An 11,357-nucleotide genomic window follows, 5' to 3' on the forward strand; every position below is an offset into this window, starting at 1 on the left:
TTACATAAGGAGAGCTCCAAGCCGAAGTAGTTATGGAAAACATCTCCAATTTACAACAAGTTAAAGCAAAAAAAAAAAAAAAAACAGTTGTTCAAAAAAACTTGGCATCTTGCTTACTTCTAATTGAAAGTCTGTTGTTTCTTTCAAGTCAAATTGAGCATAAAATGCTCAAATGAGATTCTTCAATAGGAATACGTAAAAAAAAAATCATATGTAAAAGAATTTTCAATGTTTAATATAATATGTAAAATAATTTTCTTATATTGGAATTGATAGATGGTTGAGGGCGCCTTCGTGAAACGTGGGAGACAAGTGATAACATTATCGTTCAAAAAAATCAGGAGCAAGTATTTATGTGAAAGGCCATATTATTTGGCCATTTGACCTTATGTATTATTGAATTATTTAGTTGGAAATGATAAACTACACATTATTGTCTGCTTGAGTTGTGATCTTGATTATGGGCTATTTGGTATTTTGCCTACAAACTGTATAGTTAATTATCTGTTAGATTTTGTTTTCATGTCACAACTTTATGTTTCTGTGGCTAATTGTAGCCAAAAGTTTTATTTATCGATCTTATTTTTCACATTCAAGAAAATTCATCGTAGAGATCCGTAAGTTTTTTCCTTTGGAGCTGTGATACTAACCTGTTTGAATAAAGGAATCTGACTTGGTCTTTTCCTCTTTAGCATTATGGATTAGGTCTTTCTCTTTACCATATTTCGTGGATGAAGTTTAAGAAGTAATCAAAATATAAAGGTTAATGCTAACTGCTAAGCTTATTTCGAAGATGAAAGATACTTTTATCCACTCCCCAAAGAATATCATTACTATTTATGTTGTATTTCTGCTAACTAATTCTTGCATAGCATCTAGTTTGATAATTAAAGTAAAGTTTCTGACATGGAGGTTTTCAAGTTGTAATATATATTTATGTTTTAGGTAGATTCCCAAACTTTGAAGAAACATTGCAGTACTGAGGTAAATGAACGTTGTATGACAGAGCATCGGGCTTACCGAAGCCAAGGTATCTTCTTCGATAACAAGTAAGGATAGTCTGGATACTACCTTTCTTTTGTTATTGAAGTTTATTGTTCCTTCTCTCTTGCTTGGTGGTTGTGCACCTAGATTGATTTGTACTTCTGTTAATTAATTATAGTCCTTCTCTCTTGCTTGAGTAATTATTGTCTACCATTTTGTTAGCAAAGGCTTCCCGTGGAAATTTAGTTTGTTGTGCTACATGTCCACGATGATTTTCGTGATTTTAGTTTTAGATACATAAAAGGGATTTTGCATCACAACATGAATGACTATTTCTAAATATGAACCTACAATAACCCCAAATGAATGCTGGATTAAATTGGAAATAGGGCAGATAGATAGTGAGATGGAGAATGTTTGTGTGTGCTTTAGAGCCATTTGTCTCTAAAACGTAGTTTCTTCCCCTTATTTTTTTTTTATAAGAAGTAATTTTATTGATGTATGAAATTTACAAAAGGTTTGGTGAAACACCCACGCGAATAGAGTTTACAAGAGATTTCTCCAATCAGTCAGAAGAGATGCAAGAATAGAGATTGGAAGAGCTATAGAAACATGAAAAATTGCACTAAGTCATAGCAGGATAGATTATATTTTAAAAGGAATAAGAAACCTATCTTAAGGCCTGCCTTTTCACTAAGGAGGCGATTGTTCCTGTTCCTTCCATGCGAATCTGTAAAAATTTCCGAATAAGATGCATCCACGTAATTCTTTTAAAGTCAGTAAAGGGTGCCAGTGAGGGTGCATAAAAGAAGGTTCATAATCTTGTTTGGTAGGGCGGCAGATTAACCAAAGGAGAGATGATCTGCTTCCTAAATTTTTCAGCAAAATGGCAAATGATAAACTGGCTGGTGTTTCATCGACAACTTTACATAATGGGCAACAATGAGAGAATAAAGTCATATGTGGGAACTCTGTCACGTGTTAATATTTGCATTATGGCCTAGAAGCACTCTAGGTAAAAATTATCATCATGTCGAGAGACCAAACAAAATGTTGAATTGAATCATACCGGTCTTTACTGGGGTTATTACTCATTTTTGTACTTTCTGTTTTATTTTCCAATTATTTCTTCAATTAAATAAAAGAAAATACTAAATAATAGTAAGTATTATCTTATCCCATTACGAAGGATATCATCTCATAATTATCTATGACTGTTTATGCTAGTACGACCACACATTAGAGTATTTCTTTTTTCAGAAACTAGAAAACGCTCATAGATAGCCTTTTGGTCTAGGTGCTTGACCAAGAAGCACTTAAACAATAGTACGAGAGTGAAAGAAAACATCTGAGTTATTTGATTATTAATCATTTTTTTATATTGAAGGGTTCATAATTGCATTACTTGTGCTACAAGCCATCGTAAACACACCCCTTGTGCTTTGGCTATTGTTTGAGGTATGTACACATCTTGACAGGTGGATGGTATTCTAATTAATGTAAGGCTTTTTTCTATGACTTAAAAGTAATTATTTCTGTTATGATAAACAGATTCTGCACATTTCAGATGTTGAGGTACGAGAGACCAAGATGATGGGAAGCACTCCATTATCATTGTAGCTGTATGCTCTGACAGTCTTTGTTCTATAGTTGTGGATTTTGTTTTGTAGGATGAGATGATGTTAACTCCTTTTTATTGAATTTCAACAGTTCCAAACGCAACAGGTTTACTGTGTACGTGATGCAAATGGATCAATTAGAGAAGGCGGTAAGGTGAGTTATGTTTCTTTTGTTTCCGTCTTTGCTTACACTAATGCACCTTATGTAATTAGAGTTGAATATTAGACAATCAAAATGAAAATCTTCCTGATGAAATATGAAACTTCTGAGCTTCCACTTGCTTCTTGTATTGACTGTTTTTTACTGTTTCTTCACGGTTTGTATTCATGGTACTTATTTCCATAATGAATGTTTCATGTTCTGGGAAAACATTGCAGAAACATAGAATTTCAACAATCTGTCTAAGCGTTTGAAGGAGAAGGCAGAAGAACTTAAGAGTTTCTAGGTCATTTTAAAAACTCAAGTAATACCTAGACACGTTTTGAGCACGTTTTAGGTTGGTTTGACACTAAGTTTGTTGCACTTTACACACTTGGTTGTCATCTTGAAGTGCTATTTTCACACTTTTTGAACTTTCTCGTAGCTTATGAGTTACGAACCTACACGTAAGCTTTCTTAGGTCATTTTGAAAGTTCAAGTGATACTTAGACACGTTTTGAAGTCGTTTTAGGTTGGTTTGAAACTAAGTTTGTTGACCATACTCACTTGGTTGTCATTTTGGTCTTAAAGTGCTCTTTTCACACTTTTTGAACTTTTTGGTAGGCTATGAGTTACCAACTTACACTTAAGCTTTGCTAGATCGTTTTGAAAGTCCAAGTGATACTTAGACACACCTTCACCACTTTTTAGATTGGTTTGGAACTAAGTTTATTGCATTTGCGCACTTTGTTGCCATTTTGGGTCCTGAAGTGCTTTTTTCACACTTTTTGAAATTTTGGTAGGTTGTGAGTTACAAACTTACACTTAAACATTGTTTGGTCGTTTTGAAAATTCAAGTGATACTTACACACGTTTTGAATACATTTTAGGTTAGATTGAGTTTGTTGCACTTACACACTTGGTTGTCATTTTGGGTCTTCAAGTGCTCTTTTCACACTTTTTGAACTTTTTGGTAGCTTATTAGTTACGAACCTACACATAAGCTTTTTTAGATCATTTTGAAAGTTCAAGTGATACTTAGACACGTTTTGAACTCGTTTTAGGTTGGTTTGAAACTAAGTTTATTGACCTTACCCACTTGGTTGCCATTTTGGGTCTTGACGTGCTGTTTTCACACTTTTTGAACTTTTTGGTAGCTTATTAGTTACGAACCTACACATAAGCTTTTTTAGATCCTTTTGAAAGTTCAAGTGATACTTAGACACGTTTTGAACTCGTTTTAGGTTGGTTTGAAACTAAGTTTATTGACCTCACCCACTTGGTTGCCATTTTGGGTCTTGACGTGTTGTTTTCACACTTTTTGAACTTTTTGGTAGGCTATGGGCTACCAAATTACACTTAAGCTTTCTTAGATCGTTTTGAAAGTCCAAGTGATACTTAGACACGCCTTGACCACTTTTTAGGTTGGTTTGGAACTAAGTTTGTTGCACTTGCACACTTGGTTGTCATTTTGGATCCTGGAGTGTTTTTTTTTTCCATACTTTTTGAACTTTTTGGTAGGTTATGAGTGACGAACTTACAAACAAACATTCTTAGGTCGTTCTGAAAGTTCAAGTGATACTTAAACACGACTTGAACATTTTTTAGATTTGTTTAAGACTAAGTTTGTTTCACTTGCATACTTGTTTCACAAGCATTTTGAACTTTTTGTTAGTTTATGAGTTACGAACTTACACTTAAGCATTGTTAGGTCCTTTTAAACACATTTTGTGTTTGTTTGGAACTATGTTTGTTACACATTTGGTTCACATGTTGGGTCTTGAAGTGCTTTTTTTCACACTTTTTGAAATTTTTGTAGGTTGTGAGTTACGAACTTACGCTTGAGTATTGTTTGGTCGGTTTGAAAGCTTAGACACGTTTTGACCTCTTTTTATGATGGCTTGAAACTAAGTTCGTTGCACTTAGATACTTCGTTTCCGTTTTGGGTCTTGAAGTACTTTTTTCACACTTTTTGAAATTTTGGTAGGTTGTGAGTTACAAACTTACATTTTAAGCATTGTTTGGTCGTTTTGAAAATTCAAGTGATGCTTACACACATTTTGATTACATTTTAGGCTAGATTGCGTTTGTTGCACTTACACACTTGGTTGTCATTTTTGTTCTTGAAATTCTTTTTTCAACCTTTTTGGTAGATTATGAGTTACAAACTTACACTTAGGATTTGCTAGGTCATTTTGAAAACTCAAGTAATACCTAGACACGTTTTGAGCACGTTTTAGCTTGGTTTGCACTAAGTTTATTGCACTTGCACACTTGGTTGCCATTTTGGGTCTTGTAGTGCTTTTTTCACACTAGTTGAACTTTTTTGGTAGGTTATGAGTTACGAACCTACACGTAAGATTTTTAGGTCGTTTTAAAAGTTCAAGTGATATTGAGACACGTTTTGAACTCGTTGTAGGTTGGTTTGAAACTAAGTTTGTTGACCTTACCCACCTGGTTGCCATTTTGGGTCTTGAAGTGCCCTTTTCACACTTTTTGAACTTTTTGGTAGGCTATGGGTTACCAACTTACACTTAAGCTTTGTTAGGTCGTTTTGAAAGTCCAAGTAATACTTAGACACGCCTTGACCACTTTTTAGGTTCGTTTGGAACTAAGTTTGTTGCACTTGCACACTTGGTTGCCATTTTGGGTCCTGTAGTGTTTTTTTCTTTTCCGTACTTTTTGAATTTTTTGGTAGGTTATGAGTGACAAACTTACAAGTAAACGTTCTTAGGTCGTTCTGAAAGTTCAAGTGATACTTAAACATAGTTTGAACAAATTTTAGATTTGTTTAAGACTAGGTTTGTTTCACTTGCATACTTGGTTGCCATTTTAGGTCTCAAAGTGCATTTTCACACATTTTGAACTTTTTGTTAGTTTGTGAGTTACGAACTTACACTTAAGGATTATTTGGTCATTTTGGGGTTTTGGGGTTTTGGGGTTTTGTGGTTTTGGGGTTTAGGGTTTAGGGTTTTGGGTTTAGGGTTTTGGGTTTGGGTTTTGGGTTTAGGGTTTGATGGTTTGAGAGGTAGGGGTTGGGTTTCGAGGTTTAGAGTTTTCGAGCTTTTGAGGTTGGGGGTTGGGGGTTGGGGTTTGAGGGTTGGAAGGTTTGCGGTTTGGGTTTCCAGGTTTGGACTTTTCGAGGTTTCGAGGTTGGTGGTTTTGGCTTCAGGGTTTCAGGTTCAAGGTTCGAGGTTCGAGGTTCGAGGTTTAGGGTTCAGGGTTAGGGGTATTTAGGGTTTAGTGTTTAGGACTTTGGGTTCCAGTTTCGGGATTGAGGTTTGGGGTTCGTGGTTTGAGGTTTGGGGTACTTTGGGGTGTATGATTTAGGGGTTAAAGTTTAGGATTTATGGTTTGCGATTTCAGATTTCTGGTTTAGGGTGCATGGATCGGTTCGGGGTTCGTGATTTCGAGATTCGGGGTGGAGTGTTTGGGGTTTAGGTTAGAGTTATAGGGCTGGGTGTTATTAGATTCTGAGACGATGACCAATATTAAACAAAGTTTGATACCCAAAATGCATGTAATTCGAATCATAATAAAAAACTCAATATTTCAAACTAATCCATGAATATTCCCTAAATAATAGAAATTTTTATCTCCACCAACAAAGTTTGAAGTTAGGATTACAGGTTTCGGATTTCGGATTTCGAGTTTTGAGGTTTAGGAGTTTAGGGGTTTAGAGGATTTGGGATTTACGGTTTCAATTTTTGGGTTTAGGGTGCATGAACTGGTTCGAGGTTCGTGATTTTGGGCTTTGGGGTGGTGCGTTTGGGGTTTCAGGGTTTAGGGTTGAGGGTAGAGTTTTAAGGCTGTGTGTTATTAGATTTCGAGACGATGACCAATATTAATTAAAGTTTGATACCCAAAATGCATGTAATTCGAATCATAATAAGAAACTTAAAATTTCAAACCAATCCATAATACAAAATACATAGATATTCCCTAAATAATAGAAATTGTTATCTCCACCAACAAAGTTTGAAGTTAGGATTTCAGGTTTCAGATTTTGAGTTTTGGCGTTTAGGGGTTTTGTGGTTGGGAGTTTGGAGGTTTGGGTGTTGGAAGGTTTAGGGGTTAAGGGTTGGAAGGTTTGAGAGGTTGGGGGTTGGGTTTCGAGGTTTAGACTTTTCGAGGTTTTGAGGTTTTGGGGTTTGGAGGTTTGGGTGTTGAGGGTTGGAAGGTTTTGGGTTTGGGTATAGAGGTTTTGGGTTTCAAGGTTTAGACTTTTCGAGGTTTCGAAGTTTGTGGTTTTGGGATTATAGGTTTCACGTTCTGGGTTCAAGGTTCGGGTTCGGGTTTGGGGTACTTTAGGGTTTATTATTTAGGATTTTGGGTTCGGGTTTCGGGTTCGGGGTACTTTAGGTTTTACGGTTTAGGGGTTAAAAGTTTAGGATTTATGGTTTACGGTTTAGGTTTTTAGGGGTTTAGGGTTTAGGGTTTTAGGTTTCGAGGTTTAAGGTGCATGGATTGGTTCAGTGTTCGTGATTTTGGGATTCAGGGTGGAGCGTTTGGGGTTTCAGGGTTTAGGGTTTAGGTTAGAGTTATAGGGTTGTGTGTTATTAGATTCTGAGACGATGACCAATATTAATCAAAGTTTGATACCCAAAATGCATGTAATTCGAATCATAATAAGAAACTAAAAATTTCTAACCAATCCATAATGCAAAATGCATAGATACTCCCTAAATAATAGAAATTGTTATCTCCACCAACAAAGTTTGAAGTTAGGATTACAGGTTTTAGATATCGATTTTCAGGGTTTGGGGGTTTGGGGCTTGGAGGTTTGGGGGTTGGAAGGTTTGTGGGTTGGGTTTCGAGGTTTGTAGTTTTTGGGTTTTAGGTTTCGTTTCAGGGTTCAAGGTTGGAGGTTCGACGTTCAAGGTTCGGGGTTTGGGGTTTGAGGTTAAAGGTACTTTAGGGTTTAGTGTTTAGGATTTTAGGGTTCGAGTTTCGAGATTGGGGATTGGGGTTTGGGGTTCAGGGTTCGTGGTTTGGGGTTCGGGGTTCGTGGTTTACGGTACTTTGGTTACTTTAGGGTTTATGGTTTAAGGGTTAAAATTTAGGATTTATGGTTTACGGTTTTAGGTTTTTAGGGGTTTTCAGGGTTTAGGGTGCATGGATCAGTTTGGAGTTCTTGATTTCAGGTCTCAGGGTAGAGCGTTTCGGTTTTCAAGTTTCAGGTTTCGAGGTTTTTGGGTTTGGGGGTTGGGGGTTTGGAGGTTGGGGTTTTAGGGGTTTTAGGTTTCAAGGTTTAGACTTTTCGAGCTTTCGAGCTTTCGAGGTTTGTGGTTTTGGGGTACTTTAGGGTTTATGGTTTAGGGGCTAAAGTTTAGGGTTTATTGTTTACGGTTTACGGTTTTTAGGGATTTAGGGTTTCGTGTTTTAGGTTTCGGGGTTTAAGATGTATGGATCGATTTGGGGTTTGTGATTTCAGGCTCCGGGGTGGAGCGTTTGAGGTTTGAAGTTTGAGGTTTCGAGGTTTTGGGTTTAGAAGTTTTGGGGTTTGGGGGTTTGGATTTTAGGGTTTCAGGTTTCGGGGTTTAGGGTGCATGGATCGGTTCGAGGTTCGTGATTTCGAGCATCGGGATGGAGCGTTTGGAGTTTCAAGTTTTGGGTTTAGGAGTTTTGGGGTTTGAAGGTTTGGGGGTTTTGTGGTTCGTTTGTTGGGGTTCAAGGTTTCAAGGTTCTGTTTCAAGTTTCGGTTTCAGGTATGTGTTTCTAAGGGTGGATCTTCTTGAAGATTGTTTTGCCCTAAACTAATTTATCTTTTAAGTTTCTTTCTTTCTTCTTAATCTTCTTTATTTAATCATATCATGTCTTCAAAATTTTCTATGTTATTTAGAGCAGAAGACATGCATCAAAAACCAAGGAGAGAGTAAAGATCGTGCAAAACTATAAGCAAGAAGAGGAAAAGGGAGCATGCGATCTTTTTATATTTTCTCTTCTATATGGTACTATTTAAGAAAAGATAAATTCAAGAGATAAGAATATGTAAAACTTTTATTATATATGTGTGTATGGCTGCTATTATTGTAAAAATAAAAATATGCTTTCAATTGTTTAACTAACAAAAATTTCAGCAAGGTTCAACTAAAGTTCCTACATCGTGCCAAGAACCCCCAACAACAGCGCCATTTGCTTTATCATTCTCGGAGAATCATTCTCCTGCCCCAAATACACTCCATGTCTTTTTTTATTTTGATGATCAACGACTACTTTTTTATTTTTATTATCGGTAAAATGGTAAAAAGAAAATGAAGTTTAACCCCTTCCCCCCTACCGTTTTGTGAAGGAGGGTTGCTGTTCAGAATGAGCGACAGTAATATGCAATATGTAACATCTACTTCATACCTTCTGTTAACTTACACCAAATACTTGATCTCCACCAATATGGTTGCTAACTATGGGGACACCACAATCACTCTCAAACCCTCCATTCCATCACCAAGAAACAGGTATTTTTCGAATTTGGACCATGTCTATTTTTGTGGATATTACTTTCTTTTTTTTTTTTATAGTCGTTTGTTACCATGTTGGGGTGTTTGGGTCCAGATTTGCAAGGAAGGGAGTTGACTAAAATAGCTAACTCCTTGTTCGGATCTCGAATTATGAAAATCCTAGTATTAGGAGTTTATAGAGTCTAGTAGAGTATGAGAGGAAAGGGGATAACTCCGGTCAAAGGAGCTATAGGCGCAAAGATATCATTCACAAAAGAGTTTGTTTAGGGGTTTACGGGTCTAGGGTTTAGGGTTTGACTAAATTAAATTGTATTTAGTCAAATTAATTTTGAAATTGTGAAAATATACGTGGATGTATTTTCCACTGCATCTTTTTTTTTTCCATCTCTTTTGAATAATTTTCAAAGTATTTCAACAAGTATAGTTTTGTAACTTCACAAAAAAATAATTTAACAAATATCGTAGTAAATAATAAATATTATAGGAAATTGAGGATTTGAAATAGTGTTTAAGATAGTTAATTTGAGATTTTTAAATACCATTTACTATAGCAAAGGGGTTTAGGGGTTAGGGATTCGGGGTTTACGGTTTTTGTTAGGCTACGGTTTATTTATCAATGGGGTTCATGTTCTAGTTTCTATTTTCTATTTTAAATAATGTACAAGAGAGTTGTGGATTGCCATTGTCCACAAAATCAGAGTACCTTTCATTTATTTTCTCTCTTCAAGCTTTCTCTCAGAGCTAGTTTTTCCCGTAATAACTCCACGAATTTCTAATTTGCTTTTATGTTATCCTTTGTTCTTCTTGTCTTCTTCACATAAAAAAGACGATCAAATTTCTACAAATTATTCTACCATTTCTCCCACAAAAAGTTCGCCCTGTAATTACATTTCTTTGTGTTTTCATTATCCTTTACTATTCTGCCCCTTTTTTTTATTAACCTCTACAAGCCCCCTCGTCTTTTGCCTATTTTTTTTGTAAGAAGGATGTTGAGCCGTGGTTGCCTAAGGGTATCAATTACTAGGAGTGCAATGAAGATAATAGAAAATATTAAAGAGATCATGGACAAAACCACAACAATTATGAAATTAATCATAAACTTCCTTTTCAGGTTACATTCTCTTTCTCTCTTATTTGCTAACTATGTTGCAATATTTTCTTATTTATGTTGTTTTGAAGGTTGCACCATATTATTTTCCATCATTCCTTTATAAGTTAGGCTCTTGTCGAAAAAAATTTCCTTCGACATGGTAATTTTAAGTTATTTATGATCTCAATGTGAAATCACACAAGAATTATTAATTTATGAATATGGTAGATCTTTAGATGTAGATTTTTTAAAAACAAATTTCATATTTTGGTAACTGGTTTTCTTTATTATTTTAATAAATAGGAATCGACTTGCATTTTTTTAGTTTTTTTTTTTTTTTTTGTAAAAATAATGATTTGATTTGTTTGTTTTTAAGTATTGGGTTTGGCAAGATGTGGTTATCTCACATCCATTTTTTTTATAGAAAAGTTTGACTCAAAGACTATAAAAGAAACCTATTTCATTTATTTAGAAATTCTCACTTATAAACATTTTAAGTTTTAGTGTGATTACTCTAATTAAATTCCTTCTGTATTATCTAGTTGGAGAGTGGATAAAAAATGTGAGTGGTTAAAAACTTTGAGAATGTGTTCTTATAATGGGGTCTCTCATGAGAGAGTGTTCTTGTAATTGGGGTCGGGCTTTGAGACTCAAATTAACTACCAAATAGGCAAGACTATGGTTTGGTATTTTTATAAGTTAATTTTGGGTCGAGCATTGTGGACTTTCCATATACGTTTAAAATTTTAAGTGAGAATAAATTATTGCTAGGATTTGAGTAAATAGACGATGGGCCTTTCATTTTGGGCCATAGAGTACAATTTTCGAAATGGATCCAAACGAAGGAAAGTCACTCATTGTGTGTGTGAACCTGATAAAGCCACGTAGGTTGAAGTTGCATAGACCAATTCTTTCGATCGTGTTGTTGGTTATCATACTTGTATCTTTAAAGTAGTTTGAACGAAAATGGACGATCCGAGACACAAATAGCACTACACCAAAATGAACTTTTAATAGCCCATTATTTTAAATGGGATGTGGAAAAGAACAACAAAGAAAAAGCGGGA

At 35.4% G+C, this 11,357-nt stretch overlaps 2 long non-coding RNA genes across 2 annotated transcripts in view; both read left to right on the forward strand.

Moving 5' to 3' along the window:
* The first annotated feature begins 204 nt into the window (after window positions 1–204).
* The window catches only part of LOC116406224, a 38,735-nt gene continuing 27,582 nt past the window's right edge, over window positions 205–11,357 (forward strand). The window contains exon 1 of the long non-coding RNA XR_004219259.1: window positions 205–1,049. This is a non-coding gene — a long non-coding RNA (uncharacterized LOC116406224). The remainder of the gene's footprint in view (window positions 1,050–11,357) is intronic.
* Window positions 7,981–8,844, forward strand: LOC116406225. The gene is made up of 2 exons (XR_004219260.1): window positions 7,981–8,450; window positions 8,585–8,844. It is a non-coding gene; the product is annotated as an uncharacterized LOC116406225 (long non-coding RNA).

Source organism: Cucumis sativus, unplaced genomic scaffold, assembly GCF_000004075.3.
Source record: "Cucumis sativus cultivar 9930 unplaced genomic scaffold, Cucumber_9930_V3 scaffold76, whole genome shotgun sequence".
Taxonomy (NCBI): domain Eukaryota; kingdom Viridiplantae; phylum Streptophyta; class Magnoliopsida; order Cucurbitales; family Cucurbitaceae; genus Cucumis; species Cucumis sativus.